The sequence below is a fragment of the Canis lupus genome, chromosome 35 (genome assembly GCF_048164855.1).
Source record: "Canis lupus baileyi chromosome 35, mCanLup2.hap1, whole genome shotgun sequence".
NCBI lineage: Eukaryota > Metazoa > Chordata > Mammalia > Carnivora > Canidae > Canis > Canis lupus.
This window is the reverse complement of record NC_132872.1, coordinates 12,483,878-12,501,710: the sequence shown is the minus strand read 5'-3', so window position 1 is coordinate 12,501,710 and position 17,833 is coordinate 12,483,878. Positions and strand designations below refer to the sequence as shown.

At 39.1% G+C, this 17,833-nt stretch overlaps 1 protein-coding gene and 1 long non-coding RNA gene across 5 annotated transcripts in view; one reads left to right on the top strand and one right to left on the bottom strand.

The window, feature by feature from the left end:
• The window catches only part of ZBTB20 (zinc finger and BTB domain containing 20), a 433,101-nt gene that overhangs the window by 373,572 nt on the left and 41,696 nt on the right, over nt 1-17,833 (bottom strand). The window lies entirely within an intron of this gene.
• On the top strand, nt 1,014-17,319 carry LOC140624851 (uncharacterized). The gene is made up of 3 exons (XR_012024297.1): nt 1,014-1,089; nt 15,183-15,319; nt 16,984-17,319. It is a non-coding gene; the product is annotated as an uncharacterized lncRNA (long non-coding RNA).

Here is a 17,833-nt window from a genome sequence, read left to right as displayed (position 1 = left end):
CCATCCAGAAGAAAAGTATGACCTGGAGGCATGTTCCTGACCTCCAGTACAAGGAGATGAAGTGCCTCCCCCGACCATTTTCATCCTCTCAGACTGCGTAAGGAAGGATCAAAACTGCCAGTGGTGCCACCCCTCACACACCTGATGCCCAACAAATGCCTAGTCCCATGCGGCCATTTTATGAGCACTCGGAAGGCAGAAACTACAAAGGAAGAATAAAACAAAACTAAAAAGTCCTCCAAACTCCATCATCAAGTGCATGTCTGATTGCCAGAGGACATCAGTCCATTAAATGAAATAAAATATTAGAAACGGGCCCCGAAGACCGATAGGCCTCACCCAAATCTCACTGTGTTCCCACTTAAGCTGGGAAGGAAGTTATTCCAGCAAAAAAACAGGGGCTGTGGGAAAGGAGTGATGGGCTACAAAGGCACAAAGAGACATAAAGCTGGTGCCATGAATCTAAACGTGTGCCAGGGAAGAATATCACAGAAAGTTCTAAATGAAAATTCCAGAAACTGCAGCTTCCTAAGTGGAACTGTTGTTTAGGGGATGAATTCTATAGGGAGTTTGCATTAAGTGCCTGTGCTATAGCATCTAGATGTTTTCTCTTTCATTATGACTTTGGAGTTTGTCATGAGAAAAAAAAAAAAAAAGAAAAAAACATTAGAGCTTTCTACAGCCCCCAAAGTAAAAGGCGAGAGAAAGACAGGGTTTATATAACTGGCTTTTTACATAAATATTACATCAGGATACATTTCAAATGAAAACACACACACACACACACACACACACACACACAGCCGTCTTCCCTATCCTCTATTTTAAAATTCATTTCATACTTTAAATGTTGTTGATTTTTCACAAAACAAGTAAGAATCAAGTCAGCATTAAACACCTCTGAATAATTTCAGTCTTATGTTACTTGGAAAATTCACCACATCATGGAGGGTCACAAAATCCCGTGTTAAAGTCAGTTAAGGCACTGACAATTATGGGATGTTTTGCTGCAGCCTAGGGCAACTCGAAATGGCCACGGATGTTAACTAACTCCCTCCTCAACAGTCTGAGAAAAGGGAAAAAAAAACTGTAAGTTTCCCCATCTGTTATTTCCTTTTTTTTTTCTTTTTGGCTGTGGAAAAGTAAAATTATGCAAGAGCTTTTGAATGTAAAGGCTGTGTGTGCTTTTTCCCTTTTTGTCTCTGTGTACCGGTTATGTGATGTTGCGTAACTGAGTACAGAGTAGGCGGTTAGCGTTTACTATTGATTTACACTATGCCATCTAATGAATTCATAGCACTGAAAAGAAAGGAACGAGAGGGGGAGGGAGGAAAAAGAAAGGAGAGAAGGGCGAGAGGAGAGAGGAGGAACAGAGGAAAGAGAGAAAGAGCTCCTTTAGAGAAACAGTTCTAAAGCCTCCAACACTTTCATTCTCATTCCCTCTAGCTCTGACTTCTGGTTATTGCTCAGGTCTCAGAAAGATGGACTTTGGGCAAGCGACCCCAATATTCCAGTCTTGTTTCTAACCAGGATTATTGGCAGGTGAATGTCTGAAAGTACTAGTGTGTCAAATTACTTGAAAGCAATTCCACTCATCTGTCAGACTTCCCCATATGCACCTATTTATCATTCTCTCTATGCGTTTGTAAATCTGTATCTGTAATAGTCGATGCCATGGTCCAACTGGTTTACCTAGTTGCAAACACTATTTGAAAGACACACAGGGCAAAGAGAAATACATTCTCCTTTACCCATCTCCTTTCACAATTGTATGAAGGATGCATTTAGAAATCTTTGAGGTCACTATTTTACTTTGGAAGAAGATAGACCACAAATCATGTGACTACACAGAACTGCCTAATACAGGATAATCAAAGAGAAATGGGCAAAATGAGGAGAGATTCTAAACTGATGAACAACACTTGAAAAAGACATTTAAATAATTTCTTATATTATGCCCATGGAGAGCACTTAAAATTTAACTTTTGATCAGGATGATGATAGGCATTCCCAGTCCTCAGTGTTTTCCATGCCAGGCCGTACTGTGAGTTCCTAAATCGTAGGCTGGAAGGTAAGGGTGCAGTTGATTCTGCTGTTAGGCACAGGACCTTCCTGTACCTGAGTGCCCTCCCATGGCTGAGAACAACTAGTAAGGTGAGGAAGAGAAATAGAAGTTCTCTTTATTAGCAGCCAGCTCAAGGGTTTGTTGTGTTTCCTTCCTGAGTGTGGGTTTGTAAATGCTGACTAGGAAAAATCACATCCAAAAGAAAGAACAAGAGTGTAAGGTTTCATTTCTGATCGTCCAATCATCTCTTTTCACCCAACTTAGCTTATTAAATATTAAACAGGTGCCTACTCATCCATTTGTCAAGGATGCTTTAATAATCGATGGCTGTGTATACACTGTTGTATGTTGAGCACCTTGCACAATGCTTGGCACATTCTCGATGCTCAGCAAGTATTTGTTGAAACAGTAAAATGATTATGGGAGAAACATCTCTGTAGGAAAAGTAGCTAGAAAAGCCTCAGAAAAACATATTTCAGGGCTTTACAGGAAATCTTAGGCTGTATTACTCTATCATTTATCTGTAGACACAAAATGATGGTATAGAGGAAGTATCAGTTATTTGGCGACAGTTGACTTCAGTTCCATTTTATTGAAAAAAAGCTTAACAAAAGTTATAATGTTGATAGCATCAGCAAAGTTTTGTGTTCATTTCCACTAGCCCTTTTGAACTATTTTACATTTCAGTCTTGGGCACAGAAAAGTCCATTTTAATTTCCATGGACACATTCTAAAGGAAAAGTCAGGGGGTATCAACATAATTCATCTTTTAAAAACTACTGAGAAGAATGTAGCCATTTAGTAATGGGAGAGAATATAGCTTTTTGTTGAAGGGCAAGGCAGGTTGAGTTTTGATTAGGTTATGCAAATTTAAATTAATAGCAGGGCAACCAAGAATGTACTGATTTCCATTTTCTTGGTTAAACAGGAGTTTTATAAGGAAAAAAAAATCTGGATTAGAAAGTCAGAAATGCTATCTTTCAGTGAATTGGTGAATGAGATCTTTACAAGAAAAGTTGCATGGGCCAATCTCTCAGAAATTCCAGTTGAAGATTCAACTAAAAGCCTGTTTGGAGGTAGCAGCCATAGTGCTTTTTAAATAGTGCAATGACCATTTTGCTAATTCATCTAGGAGTAGGCATATACATTTCAGTCAAAACCTTCAGAAAGTTGCTTTTTTTTTTTTTTTTAACTTTGATCAATGGTTTAATCTAATCAAATTCAGCAACTTCCTTACATAAGCATCCTGGCAGTATGTTGACAAGACCATCCCACGTGCTATTTCATTTCATGGATTCTAAAAAAATGAATGAGAACTTGGTTGGAACCCTCATTTTATTCATAAAGATTCTGAAGCTCAGAAGGTAATCTTCTCAAGGATATATATTTTGAGACAAAGCTGGGCCTAGTATCTGAAGCTCACAGTTCCTCTCTCCGTAGCTTAGGATAAGTTAATATTGTATAAATTGAATCTTATTTTATTTTATTTTTTGGCCCTTTTTTTTCCCCAAGTTTTTATTTAAATTCCCATTTGTTTACATATAGTGTAATATTAGTTTCAGGATAAATCTTATTTTAAATCCCAAAGAGAAAGATTTGAAGAGTCTTTTATAAGATTCTTTTATAAGATTATGTAACAATGTTCACCTTAAAGCTATCTTACACTTCATTTTTTTATCTTTAGTCTTCACTCCTCTTTCCCTTCTTCCTCTTATTCTTTAGTTCTTTAGATAGAATCACTTTTAACTCTGTTTCTAGATCACTATGCCCATTGCCGACCTCAAATTCTTTCCTTTCTCTCACTTTGTATTTGTTTTCCCAACATTTATTCATTACTTTTCCCCATGAAATAATTGTTTTGTTAATGCGCTTTGAGATCCTTAGAAGTCATAAAGGAAGAAAAAATTTACATTTAACATTATACAATAAATAGGCCTTTCATGTATACACAAATTAAGAAATAAAAACTGCAACAAGATACTGACAACTTACAGGCTATGCCACAGGGTGTTAGAGCTGCCTAAACCCTGTCACTGTCAATAAGACTGGAGCCTATGTTACAAGGAATCTCATCAGATGGGAGAGCAAATCTCACAATCTCCAGGCCACTCATTTTCTGCTTCACCATGTCACCTTTCTCTTCCCTGTTCTTTCTTTCCATTCCAGAGATATAACTATTTTGGGACTGATTATGGCATAGCAGAAGAAGGTCCAGAGAAATCCGAGTGGCTTAACGTGGCTTCATGATACGGGCCAAACTCTCTCAATTCCAAAAAAAAGTCCGAGAGAGTTGCATACAAAAATTGCAGCTACACAGAAAGTGAAGTCTGAGGAGGTTAAAAGAGAACTTGGACAAGAGAAAGAAGTCCCTGGATAACAGGAATGTTGCTGCCAGAATCATTGTAATTAAGATTGTGTCATTGTTTCCCTTATAAAACATTAACTCTTATGGGGTTTACAATTCAGCTAAAATGATCAGCTCTAGGCTGAACACAGTTCCAAATATCTTCAAGTGGGAAGTACTTTCCCCCTCCTAATTCCTTAAAAGAGAAAACATGAAGCAACTATTCAGAAATTTCAGTGACATTTGGATTCTGACCACATATGTTTCTTCAAAAAAGAATAGGTGCCGGGGCACCTGGGTGGCTCAGTTGGTTAAGTGTCCAACTCTTGATTTTGGCTCATGTCATGATCTCAAGGTCATGAGATCGAGTCGGGCGTCAGGCTCTATGCTGAGCATGGAGCCTCCTTAGGATGCTCCCCCTCACTCTCCCTCTGCCCCACCTTGCCCCTCTCTCTCATAAGTAAATAACTCTTTTCTTTCTTTCTTTCTTTCTTTCTTTCTTTCTTTCTTTCTTTCTTTCTTTCTTTCTTTCTTTCTTTCTAAGAGCAGGTGCCAGTTGAGGAGTCTAATCTACAGTGAGCTAAGGTGAACAACATCCACTGTAGAATGAAGGACATTAACCTACTATGAGTGGGAAATAAAATAAAAAGGATGTCCTGTTATTCTAAAAGGTTTAATGTGCATCACTTGATTGGTACTTCATTCCATTTTAATGATGTGAATAGGATTTTGACAATACGGTGTTGAAAAGTCTTCCATTCCTGTTTGTTAACTAGAAAACCTTAAATTATAGGAGGCAAGAATTCCTGATGGTTTCCTTTGATCTCTTTCCTCATATGCCCATTTTCAGGGTGGATATTACATAATTAATAATTTTTTAAAACCTGTTTTTCTTATTTCTCTAGCATTGATCATGACATCTAATGGCTATAGTACAATGCTATGCCACAGTGGTGAGAACGGACAGGAGGAGGAAATCACAGACATACATTAAAATTAATAGGCCAGGGGGTGCCTGGGTGGCTCAGTGGTTGGGCTTCTGCCTTTGGCTCAAGTCGGGATCCCGGAGTTCTGGGATCGAGTCCCGCATCAGGCCCCCTCTGAGGCGCCTGCTTCTCCCTCTGCCTATGTCTCTGCCTCTCTCTCTGTGTTTCTCATGAATAAATAAATAAAATATTAAAAAAAGTTTAGAAAAATTAATAGGCCAGGAGGAAACTAGCATTTATTTAGTACATATTATATGTCATTTACTTCATTATTCCATTTAATGCTAGCCCCTGTGAAGTAAATAAGATTGGCCTAAGTTTCATAGATTAGCAACCTAGTTACAGAGCTGCTGGCTAACTTCTTAAGGACACAGAGCTAATTAAAATGTTGTGCACGTGAGGATCAGGATCTGTTTGACTCCCAGGCCCACAGGTACTGTAAGATACCACAAAGCCAGGAGCAGAATATGAAGCCATCAAATAAATAAATAAATAAATAAATAAATAACCCTCACGCCAATGATGAGAGCCACCACATGCTCCGAGTAAGAGTTGGGAAAGGTAAATGACTCCTAAAAAGAAACAGATTCTTGCTTTGCTCTTGGTTCTGATAAATCCCTGTTTCCTAAATGTATATTTGGTAAATATTTTTTTGTCGTAGATAAGAAAATGTACCATTTCCCAGGAATCTTTAAATCAGACCTAATATTTGAGTGTTTATAAAAATCCCTTTAAAAATTTATACTCTATAATTATATAATAGTTTATAACTCATACAAAATTCGATGATTAGTACATTAACAATTAATATGACTGTGTGTATCTGTGTGTATACAGGTGTATATGATACATGTGTATGTGTATATAATATTTTTCCTTGTCAAAATTTCTGGTAATTTACTATATGATACTTGACAAAAGCTAACCAGTAAATAGGTTAAGGCAGGAGAAAAGGAAAGAACAAAGAAAAGAAGAGAGGTGTGTGTGAGAGGGAGAGAAAGAGTGAGGTACGGGGAGAGAGAGAGAGAAAGAGAGTGAGATGTCCTATCCTCAAGGCCACTGGGACATTTTTTAAAATATATTTTTAAGATGATAATTTGGTGAAGAGCTTAACAATAAAGTAATAGTAGCCAACCAGATTTGAAAGAACGAATTAACAATTCTTTAGCAGCATCAATTTATTTCTCAACTTTTAATATATCCATATTGCTTTGCCCTTCCCTCCTTTTGTGCTTTAAGTCTAAATCTGATTGGGAGCAGGAAGGAAGAAACAGTAACTTCTGGTTTAGCAGAAGCACAAAAGAACAGAGAATTAGAACATCTTCCTGGCCTTCTTTTCTCATCCTTATAAGGAAAAGCAATAGTAAACTAAACAACAGAAAAGCAACAACAACTACTTTGACAGTTTTGCTTAGGCAAAGGCAAGATTTGTTTCAGCACAACTTTGAGGGCTTTTTTTCACATTTTAGCTTCTCTGGATGGTCTTACAACAAAGCTGAAGAAAAGACGTGATCTGCTTAGGGAAATAGATGAAATTTGGGTGAAAATAGGAGGCACTTCTTATTTTCAAACAGTTTTTAAATGCATGATCAAGATATAACTTGCAACATTAAAAAAATTACACAGTTAACTCAAACCTGCTAAAAATAACTCACAATACCCTCTCCACTGAAACAAAACAAAATAAAGCAAAAACTCACAATTATTTTGACTGGTGAAAACAGTGACATGAAAGTAACAGATGGAAGCCCAGTTTTACTCACACAACACACTCACTAAACACAATTGCAAGCTTCCCCACAAAAATAACTCAACAATGGTGACTTTGGCCTAGTGCTTCAAAATATCCCCCTTAGGTGAGTTCCTTACAGACTTCAAAGGGCTTGGGAAAAATAACGTAGAATGAAACCAACTGTCTGTCCGAACCCAGAAACAGGAAAGGACTGCCAATCACAGCCTGCTAACAAAAGGGATCTTGTCACCTTCACCAAGTCCTTTCTCAGGACTGGAATAGGTGTTTTTCCCCCTATGTATTATTTCTTGTTGTTTGGTAGTAGTTTTAGGAAAGGTGACATAATCTGTACTCTTAAAAAACACCACACCACATAGCATCTAAAAACTTTCATAAATCAAATAATTAAAAGTAACAAATCTTCCTGCTAATTGCTCCTCAAAGTTGAAAGACAGGTTATTTTCTTACCTTACACCGTGCCTTCTGATCTGACAGTGTCATTCAATCAATAATTTCAATGTCAGTTACTGATTTTCAACTCTTTTATTACAAAGGCTTCAAGCAATAATGAAATGGTGCTGATCTGCTTGCTTTCACTCTATAGAACGTCTATATTTATATGCTTTGCTTCTATTTGGATCTATATTTATCTGCTTTATCTGCCTACAGTGCATCTGTTTCTCATACACACAGACATATATTTATATATATACACACATACTGTATATATATAGGTTATATATAAACACACATACCCACAAAAAAATGTATGAATGTATGCTAGTGTGCTTATTTCAACAAGCGTGCAGGTGCATAAATACTCAGACACATGACAAATATACCAAGAACATAAATGTACATATAAACATAGTTGTACAGGGAAAAGCGTATCTTAACAATAGGCCTGTCTGCAAGACTTGAGACTTACACACTCAGGAGTGACAGCCACAGACTACTCTGGGAAGGAGAAAAACTCTTCAGAGAGCAAAACTATGTAACTAAATACAGTTCAGGCGTTCTGACTTACTCATTTTAAAGACGAGGGGCAGAGACGCGGAGAGGCTAAGAGAGAAGGTCTGTCAGCTTTCTAGTGGCCGACCTGACTTGGTAGCAGAATGTGGGACTCTAACTCCTAGACGAATCTTCTGCTATGCTGACTCGAAATGACGAAACAGTTTTCTCAAAGGCAAATCATCTAATTTCCACTCTTCCGTATTGTTTCCCTTTCTTTGCTGCATGAAATGGAAGCCACCAATATTCAATGAGAGTCAGGAACTGCTCCAACTGTTTTAAACGTATGATAGCATTTAATCTGTACAATAGCTCTATAAAGCCGGTATTCTTGCTCATGTCCATTTTACAGATACAACATCTGAGGCCCGATTATTAAATAACTCAATCAAAGCTACACAACTAGTAAGCAAAGAAGCCACGCTCCTGTGATCCTTCACAGCCTGTGCTTTTCCCACTAAATGATGATGCTTTCCTTAATACACATCTAAATGCCCAGTGAACGCCCCCAGTACCACAGTCTAAGCATCACATAAATCTAACAACTGGCCTGTTTCAGGATACGTCACAAGCCTAAAGCAGAGGTTCTCAGTCTGAGAAAAAATGAAGGGAGTGGGACAGGTATAAGTTGTGCATCCCCAGTATACAGCGCAAACCCTCTAATAGAAAACCGAAACATGCAAAACTCAGTCCAAAAAAAAAAAAAAAAATCACCCCAAGGGTAGTCTTACGTGATTTAAAGTCTTAATAACTTCTAGTCTATGAACATTTTATGTTTTTTTCATCAAAAGATGATAGCAAACTGATAAAATTGAATCAGATGGGAAATAGAGGCACAAGGAGGAAAACGAGGATAGCAAAAGAAAGCAAGCACCACACCCCTCTTCTTCTCTCGGGACACCACTTCCAAAAATAAACATCTATCAAAAAATTCAAAGCCAGTACCAAAAATTGGTATTTCACCCCCACTTAAGTGTCAAGAAAGATTCAGAAAGGCAACCATGTCTAAGGTAATTTCATACAGATTTCCTCAGATAGTAACCAGCTATGTGAGCTATCCCAACACATAGGAGTTTCACACGTTGTTCAGCTTACACAGAACCCAGCACTAGAAGATGCCATGTGGCTCTGTGAAACTCCCTGGGGCATACTGCATCCATAAGCCAAGGAACAGAAATTACACTGATCCATACATGCAGCTCTTCATCTGTGACATATTGATAATTACTCTTTATTTGTGAATTAAATCCAAGTTATAAAAACAAGTTTCAGACATTTGTCACAAACAGGGTGCATTTTACTTAACTCTTTCAGAACACCATCTCACTACCGTCTCCAGGAAATGGGAGCTATCCTTGAAAGGGCCTGATACTGTGGAAGGATTATGGCTGAGAGGGGGAGAAAGAGAGAGAGAGAGAGAGAGAGAGAGAGAGAGAGAGAGAGAGAGAAACTGACTTGAATTTGAATCCCAAGTCTTCCACTGATTAACAGTATAGATTTAGGCACATCACTTAAATGGATCTGAATCTCAGTTTCATTACCTGTGGAATGAAGAATAAAACCATCGATTCTGCAGGAACATTGTGAGGATTAGAGATAGTCCCACAGCAATGTCCCTCTCATAAAGGGGGCCATTAAATATTAATTATTATATGTTTAAGAAGACCTTTTGGCTGTGGCTTTCTATTGCATAAATGGCACATAGTTCTTTCGGGAGTAAAAGAACACGTGAGGTCCTTTATGCTGGTTTAATCAAAGATAAACTTTTTGGTGATCAGATATGTTCCAAGTGATGACAGAAATAAGAGCATTTCATAGCGTAACATTTTCACTGGAAGATCTTAAAGCACCTCATGGCCTTCCACTTTTGTGATGGTGGCTACTCTCATTTAACTACTGGGCCAAATGAAGCCCAGAGATACATCCCCCAGATGAATAATAATTTTTAAAAAATCACCACCAGGGGTGAGTAGAATTTCTGTCTTTAACATCTAAACCACATAGTGTCCAGCTGAGTAATAACTGTGGCAAGGTCACAGATACAAAGGGCCGTGGTTCCCTAGGGCTCTTTGAGATTATTCACTGAGGCCAGAACCATTAGGTAATGCTGTGTACATCTGCTGAGATAACAAGGGTGAGTCAGGGTTAGGTCAGGGTTTCAGGTTATAGGGGTGGGGCCAAGAGTGGCTTTCACATCGAATGCTGAGAGCAGTTTAATTGCAGCAGCGAACGAGCCATATAGTACTTAATGTAAGAGGAAAGAGAAGAAGAGACAGCCACTGCCAAGAGATGGTGGGTGGGAGTGGGGACCCTGTGGGGCTCGAATGAGGAACTGTGTCTCAAAGAGGAGACCCTCCCATGTAAGCGCACACACTGAGAAGCGGACAAAAAAGCCCAGGGTGCAGCATAAATCCTGCTATCCCAATAACACACACAGATGTTCCACCATTGTTTTCTTTTATGCACATTTTAATTAAGAGATCAGAATCAAGCATTAAAATGTTATTAAATGGCTTGTTTACATTTTCACTATATGTCATTTATTATGCATTTCCTAAATGTGTATCTATGCAGAAGGGCTATTTGGGATTTTTATGTCACTGTTACAATTGTCCCTCTAACTCACACCAGTTTTAGCTAACCGAGGAACTGTCAGAAAGCCTGTTTGGTCCACGCAGTGGGATGGGAACTCTGGCTTCTTTAATTCTCAGTCAAGCCAACCTCACCCCCATCACACCTCCCTGCAGTGTGACAAATCACACTGGCACTCCAGGATGTCCCAGGTCCACAGCAACCTGGTTATTCACGAAAGGCCCATTTTTAAATTCCATCCCATTGTCTTCACAAGAAAACAGTGTCTACATTCATGCCATACTCTTCCTTGAGCAGTTTTGAAAACCTCAGGAACTCAAAGCTACCACATGGAGAAAACTGGCCTCTTCCCAGTGGCACAGACTCCCCCCGGAGGGGACACCTGGGAAAAATGGGAATGAGACTTTTTTTTTTTCTCTCCTCAAGCCATCACTTATTTCTAGTCCACCACTTAACTCTACTTACCCCTGCAGGAATCCCTTGAGTGTTTTGTATTATTATAGAATTGAAACAGATACCTCCCCTTCTCCCAGACTCCACAGATATTAAGACTTACTCACAGTCTACTTGCAAATGTGGAGCGCAGGTGTCCTGGAGTCGGCCTGCCCCGTATGGCCTAGAAGCCCCCTGTTCAGGTGATGCCTTATGAATCACGGTGCACGGAATTGTAAGGCCGAGGGCAGGACCTACGTCTCATGCATGTTCGGTTCAGTACCTAATATACTGTGAGTGCTCAGTCAGTCCAAATAAGAGAGGTGGGCTTCCTCCCTCCCTCCCTCCCTCCCTCCCTCCCTCCCTCTCTCTCTCTCTCTCTCTCTCTCTCTCTCTCTCTCTCTTTCTTCTTTCTTTCTTTCTTTCTTTCTTTCTTTCTTTCTTTCTTTCTTTCTTTCTTTCTTTCTTTCTCTTTCTTCTTTCTCTCCCCTCCTCTACCCCTGCCTCCCTCCTCTCTTCCCTCATTTCTCTTTGTCTGATTGTTATCCAGGATAAGCAGAATGCTTGCACACAGCAGGCACAAGACAGGAACACATTCTAATCCACTGTCAGATTATACTCCTTAAACTGTCTCATTTGCAGCACTACTGATCTATAAACATGCTTCCGTAACTTTAAATATAACCTTGAGGTTAGTAGACACCTGGTGTACTAAAGCTCCCTGAAGCCCTGCTGTGACGGTCCCTGGGGCAGCCTTCCATCTGGAATGCCCTCAACAGAACCTCTCCTTAGAACTCCTTTATTGTGCCATGTATATCTCAAAAACATATCTCCATCACCCAGCAAACTGAGTCCTTATTCCTTTAAATAAAAATAATAACACCGATAACACCTGGCATTCAAACTTTGAGATTTCAATAGAATCCAAAACTCAGACTCTGTAAAGCCCGAGTTTCAGATTTCACCATGGAAATTTCAAATAGCTAAAGTGGAGCATTACAAGTTTCTATGTTAAGTCTATGGAATTTACATTTAGGTAAATGTACATTTAAGTGTAAATGATGTATGAGTGATGTAGGGCAGTGTGGCAACCACTTCCTAACGCAGGAAGTTACTCTTGAAACAAATCTGCAGACTTCTGGGTTCCCACTGGATAATGGCAGCAAACTGAATTTGAATTTTCCAGATATTCTCCAAAAGTAATGTGGATCAACAAGGAGGGACAATAAAACAACTTCTGTCCATAGCATAACTAAAAGACAGAAAGCGCTACAGACTTCAATTTCTGCATGAGCAGTGAAATAAACACTGGGAATCAAGGAGAGCCAGCTGGGGATCCCCCACTAGGATGGTGCCCCGAGAGAACTCTACCTAGGAGTCCAATAGGACTGTTTCCCTAGGAAACAATCAAAGCTTTAGGAAGGAGATGTGTTCCTGTATAAGCTCCCTGTGTGAAGTATAAATGCCAGGGACCTTCCAAGAACCTATGGAAATCAGAATTTCCAGAAGCCATATCCAAGCATCCTCATTTCAAAACTCCAGAAGTGATTCTGAAATACCCTACAGATGAGGACCAATGTGCCTAGGGGTAAGTTCAACCTTTATAAATTCATCTCTTCTAATAAACATAAACACAATAGTCTGCTCTTGCCAGGCCAGTCTCCTGTTCCCCACTCTTGCCTTCCCCAAAGAGAAAGTGAATTTATGTCTCTGTACATCTGCTCCCAACTTGCCCTTATCTGAAATACTGTGCATGCTCCTTACTGCCTGTTTAAATTCTCCCCACTTCCAAAATTGGGTTCAAGTTTTACCTCCCTTCCAACTCTCATGCATTCCACCTCCATTAATAAGTTACAGAGTATGTGCTGTCCCCTCTGTCTTAAATCATTATGGAAACAATAACTTAGGTTTGCTTTGCATCTCAGTGAGATCATAAACCATATGAGTCCTCAGGAAGTGTTCGTATGTTTTCGTTGGGACCTCTTTGCTATATACATCTGAGACTTTCCAAAGACAGCAGAATGAATCAAAGTAGCACCTGTGTATTCATCATCAAATAACATAGGGGATACATATTTACCTCAAAAACTCAGAATACACGCCTTGTACTCTGTAAGCTTTACATTATAAAGAAAATACATATGTAGAAGTGAAAAAAAATAGACAAACAACAGTTTGTATCTCTAGTACTAATCCCTTTCCTGAGTTCCTGAGTCATATACCTAATACTTCCTCAACCTCTTCACTTGGACAAGAATTGCAAAGTCAACATGCCCCAAATTAATTCATAATTATGCCTGCCCCCAAATCTACTCTTTCCACCATATCCTCTATAGCTCCCAACTCCACAGAGTTCATGATATTGCCATTCATCCAGTTGCTCAGGGCAAACACCTAGGACTCCCCGCACCTGATGTGTCTCTCTCTAATCTATACCACATCAAAATCCTCAGCAATTGCTTTCAATGTACATTCAAATTATTCAGAAATGAACTATTTTTCTGCCCTCCACTGCCATTGTCCATCATATCCTGGGCTCCCACAGTAACTTCTGACTGGTCTTCCTACTCTGTCTTTGATCCTTTTAGCCTATTCTCCATGGAATAGCCACAGACCTTTTTTGATTTATAAACTAGAACACATACCTTTTTTTTAAGATTAATTTTTATTGATTTTAGAGAGACAGCATGAGCACGAGGGGCAGAAGGAGAGAGAGACTCTCAAGCTGACTCCACACCGAGTGCAGAGCCAGACAGGGGGCTTGATCCCACAACCCTGAGATCATGACCTGAGCCAAAGCCAAGAGTCAGATGCTTAACCCACTATGCCACCCAGAAACCCCAAGAGCACATACCCTTTTTAAAACCTGCTAACAGCTTCTTGTCAGTCTTTACCACAGCCTATGTGATCTGATCCATCCTTAGCTTTGTGACCATCCCTGCTTTACCCCACTTGAGCTACACATTTCTTCTTGCTCTTTCTGGAACATTTCAAGGTGTTCTTACCTACTTTATAATATCTATTCCCTAAACCTCAAATCTTCTTCTTCTTATCATCACATGCTTAGCTCCTCATTATTCTAATATTTGCTCAAATGCCCGTTGTTTTAGTGAGAACTTCGCTACCTGCTCTATCGCAAAGGGCACTCTCTCCATCATCCATTCCTATTTTTACCCCCGCACGTTGCCTTGTTTTCTTCCTAGATCTTATCATTATTTAAAATGATATATTTTTGCTTACTTAATTATCGGTTTTCTCTTCTTTCATTATAAAGTCAGTTTCCTAGGGGACTTTGGTTAATTTTTCACTCTCTCCCCAGTAATTAGGACAATGTCTGAAACATTATAGGTGGTTGATAGATATTAAATGACTGAATGAATAAGTGGATGAATAAAGCGTTCTAAATCTCATCCCAGTCATATCAACTTTAAATAGAAAATTTTTATTCTGCACAGTGTAGTGGCTGATCTGGATTGTCCCAGATGCCTCTGTTCTTTCCATCTGACTGCACAAGCCAATCTGGGTACCCACCTACATGCTACAGCTCAGGTCTTAGAATATGGTTCTTGGGAAAAGTGAAGTGAAATTAGGTAGTTAACTAAAAATAATGTCTCCTTTGAGTCTATAAAGGGAGATATTTTCCCAGCCCAACTAGTCCAAGTGTCTTAGACTGGTATGGAATGCTGACGTGGCAATCTTGCACTTGAAGGATTCCCAACCTGGAGAGGGAATGGAGTATCCTTTTGTACTCTCTATTTTGTAAAACTACCAAGTATGACTCATTTTTGTATCCACAGTGTGCAGAACATTGCTGAGCAGATACTAGAACTTCGATAAATGTTTACTAAACAAATGAACAGACCAATCCATATAACAAACAACAATTTTAAGTGCTATTCTTATATGTCTTAAGCTTTGTGACAGCATTAACCATTCTTAGTGAATACAGAAATCACCTCAATTAGATACTTTATAAAATTCATTCTCACAGCTTTTTTTTTTTTTTTTCCCACTTCATAGGTTAAACTGAAAAACTTCTTGTGAAGGACCATGTCTTATCCATCTTGTATCCTCAGTTCTTAGCAGGATGTCTGGCTGCAAAAGGAGAAAAACTCCACAGCAAAGGATAAAGAAGTTAGAAGTCCTGGCAGGAATCAGTGAGTATTAAAGAATGCCAGTCTGACATGATTATCAGATGTTAGGTGATGAAAACCATGCCAACTAACATATGGATTCCTACCCTGCTTCTATGGAAGACTTGAGCTATAAAATTATTTCCTGAACACAGGGGATCAGAACTGATGCTGATTATTTACTATGAGACTGCTACTTTCCAGAATATTGCTGATCAAAGTGCTAGACACTCAATGCATGGAAGTCTACACACCTCTTTATTCAACACTCCTATGGGGAGGTAAAATGCTTTAGCAAGTGGATGTTATAAAAAATAGTTCCTAACAGCAGGTTGTTCACTAAATATAAAAGCCTTTTCAAATAAAAGATGAAATATATAATATAACTATTAAATCAATAGGCCTTAGGGTAACTGACTTCCTTGGTTTACCTGAGACTGAGGAGACTCCTAGCATGTGGGACTTCCAGTGTTAAAACAGGGAAAGTTCTGGGCTAGCCAAGATGGGCTGTCACCTAATCACGACATAATTTGTTCATTTAATTATCAGATATTCATACATACCTATATGTAGGATTATTAACGTGTATGTAGAATATGATAGACACAGGCATTATCAGGCCACAAACATGAGAGGGTTGAGGAGGAGTCTGCCTGTGTTGTTCCAGTGTATGATAGGAAGTGTAAATCCCTTTTCTTTATTTTCTGTCCACGGCCCCCTATGTTGGACCTTCTTCTTACGTTTTAAAACCATATGCTTGTGTTGATTTTATTACACTCAAAGGATATTAATTTGGGGTGTTAGGACAATTTCCTTTTCTCCAGAAGAAAGGGAAAAGTGAGAGCACCAATGAAGAGTGGTCTCCATTGACGCATGGGCTCATCTGTTTTTTACAACCCCAAATGTGGTAATTTATGATGGTGATGTCACTGTAGGGAATTAAAATTTTCCTAACCCAGAATGTGTGCTTTCTGCATAAGCCAGAACTGAACACATGCAGATTGAGTTCAAAATCCAAGGTGAGACCTACCAAACAAGGATCCCAGCCTCAATTCTGCTGAGGTTTTATTGTAAGACAAACTGGGACAGCCCCTCGTGGTTTCCTTCACGTTCCTATGACCCCCTCACAAGGATCACCTGGCTTTAAGGAGGTCCAAAATAGTAGTCAGTCTTTGGGCAAGGGATAGTCATCAGAATCTAGATTACAGTCTGAGAAGCACTGCATTCTGCAGAGTTTACAATTCCAGCCTTTAAACATTGAAGGGCAATATCTTCTTTCTAAATATCTCTGGTCAGTCTTAGCAACTAGACCTACTTTTGAGGCTCCATTTCTTTTATGTCTTTTAAACTTAATGATAAAGAGGAAAGATCTAAATTTATAATACACATGAAACAGTGAAATTAGGAAAAAAATTCTATTTGATGTGAGCCTGTTTTTTTTAAGCTCCCATGACTAAAAAGATCAACAGTTACCTACATTTGTAATATTTATGCCTCCCAGACTCAGTGTAATGAGTTTCATCTCTGATCGAATTTTTATAACTGACTTTCATTTACCTGTGAAATAGAAAGCTTTGGTAGGCTCTTGCCCTAAAGAATCAGATGCAAAAGTTAGTTCTATTGCAAGGAACAGAGGGAAAAAAAATTCACCCTAATATGCTACTCCTGTATTCCTCTGCTTTTTGCAGGAAAAGAAAGGTACAGAAGACTGATTAAGCAAATCCTGAGAAGCAGAGTCTTCAGCTCTCTTCCATGAAACTGTGGTGTGTCTTCTTCACTTTGGCCAAGTGCCCAGCTATGAGAATTCTCCCACAAGATGAGCATGTTTCAGAGCAAACTCTTATCCTAACTGTTGGTGTAAAAAAGCCCAACCCTACATTCTGTTCAGGGCTTTGGTGAAGTCTGTAAGCCAAAACAGAGGAGCACGACTTCCTCCATTAAACTGGCTGGAACCCAGGTTATACTAATTCAGTCTAAATAGAAAACCTCTGCTTTTCAATCCCTTTGTTCTCTTGGATGTCACAGCTCCCTGCTCTATTCGCTTCCTTTTATAGTCTTTCTTCACCAAGCATTTCAGGGGGAAAAAAAAAAAGCTAAATAAAGATCACACAGCCTGTTCCATTGTGTCCCCTTCTTCTTCATCATCTTCTTTTCCATTTCTGCAATGTTGTGGCACCTATTAACTACCAATGTTTTCAGAATGACATTATACAAGGTGCGGGCTGTACCACTGTGCCCTAAAAATATCAACAACTGCATTAGTCTCACAATAATTAATGGCAGGCATTATGCAAATGACAACTTTTTCGCTGCAAAATAATGACATTTCTTCATTTTGAGCAGAGTTATGCAAAACAATGAATTTAGGATGATAAATCACACAGGAGAATTAAGAAAGCCATAACGTTCCTGCCCAGGCAGGCAGAAAGATAGACAGACCAACAATTTAGAAGACATTGTTTGTTCTCACACCACTATAAAAAATCAGAGCCAGTCGGCCATTAATGTGTGTGGGTTTTTTTCCTTCTCCCCTTTAGG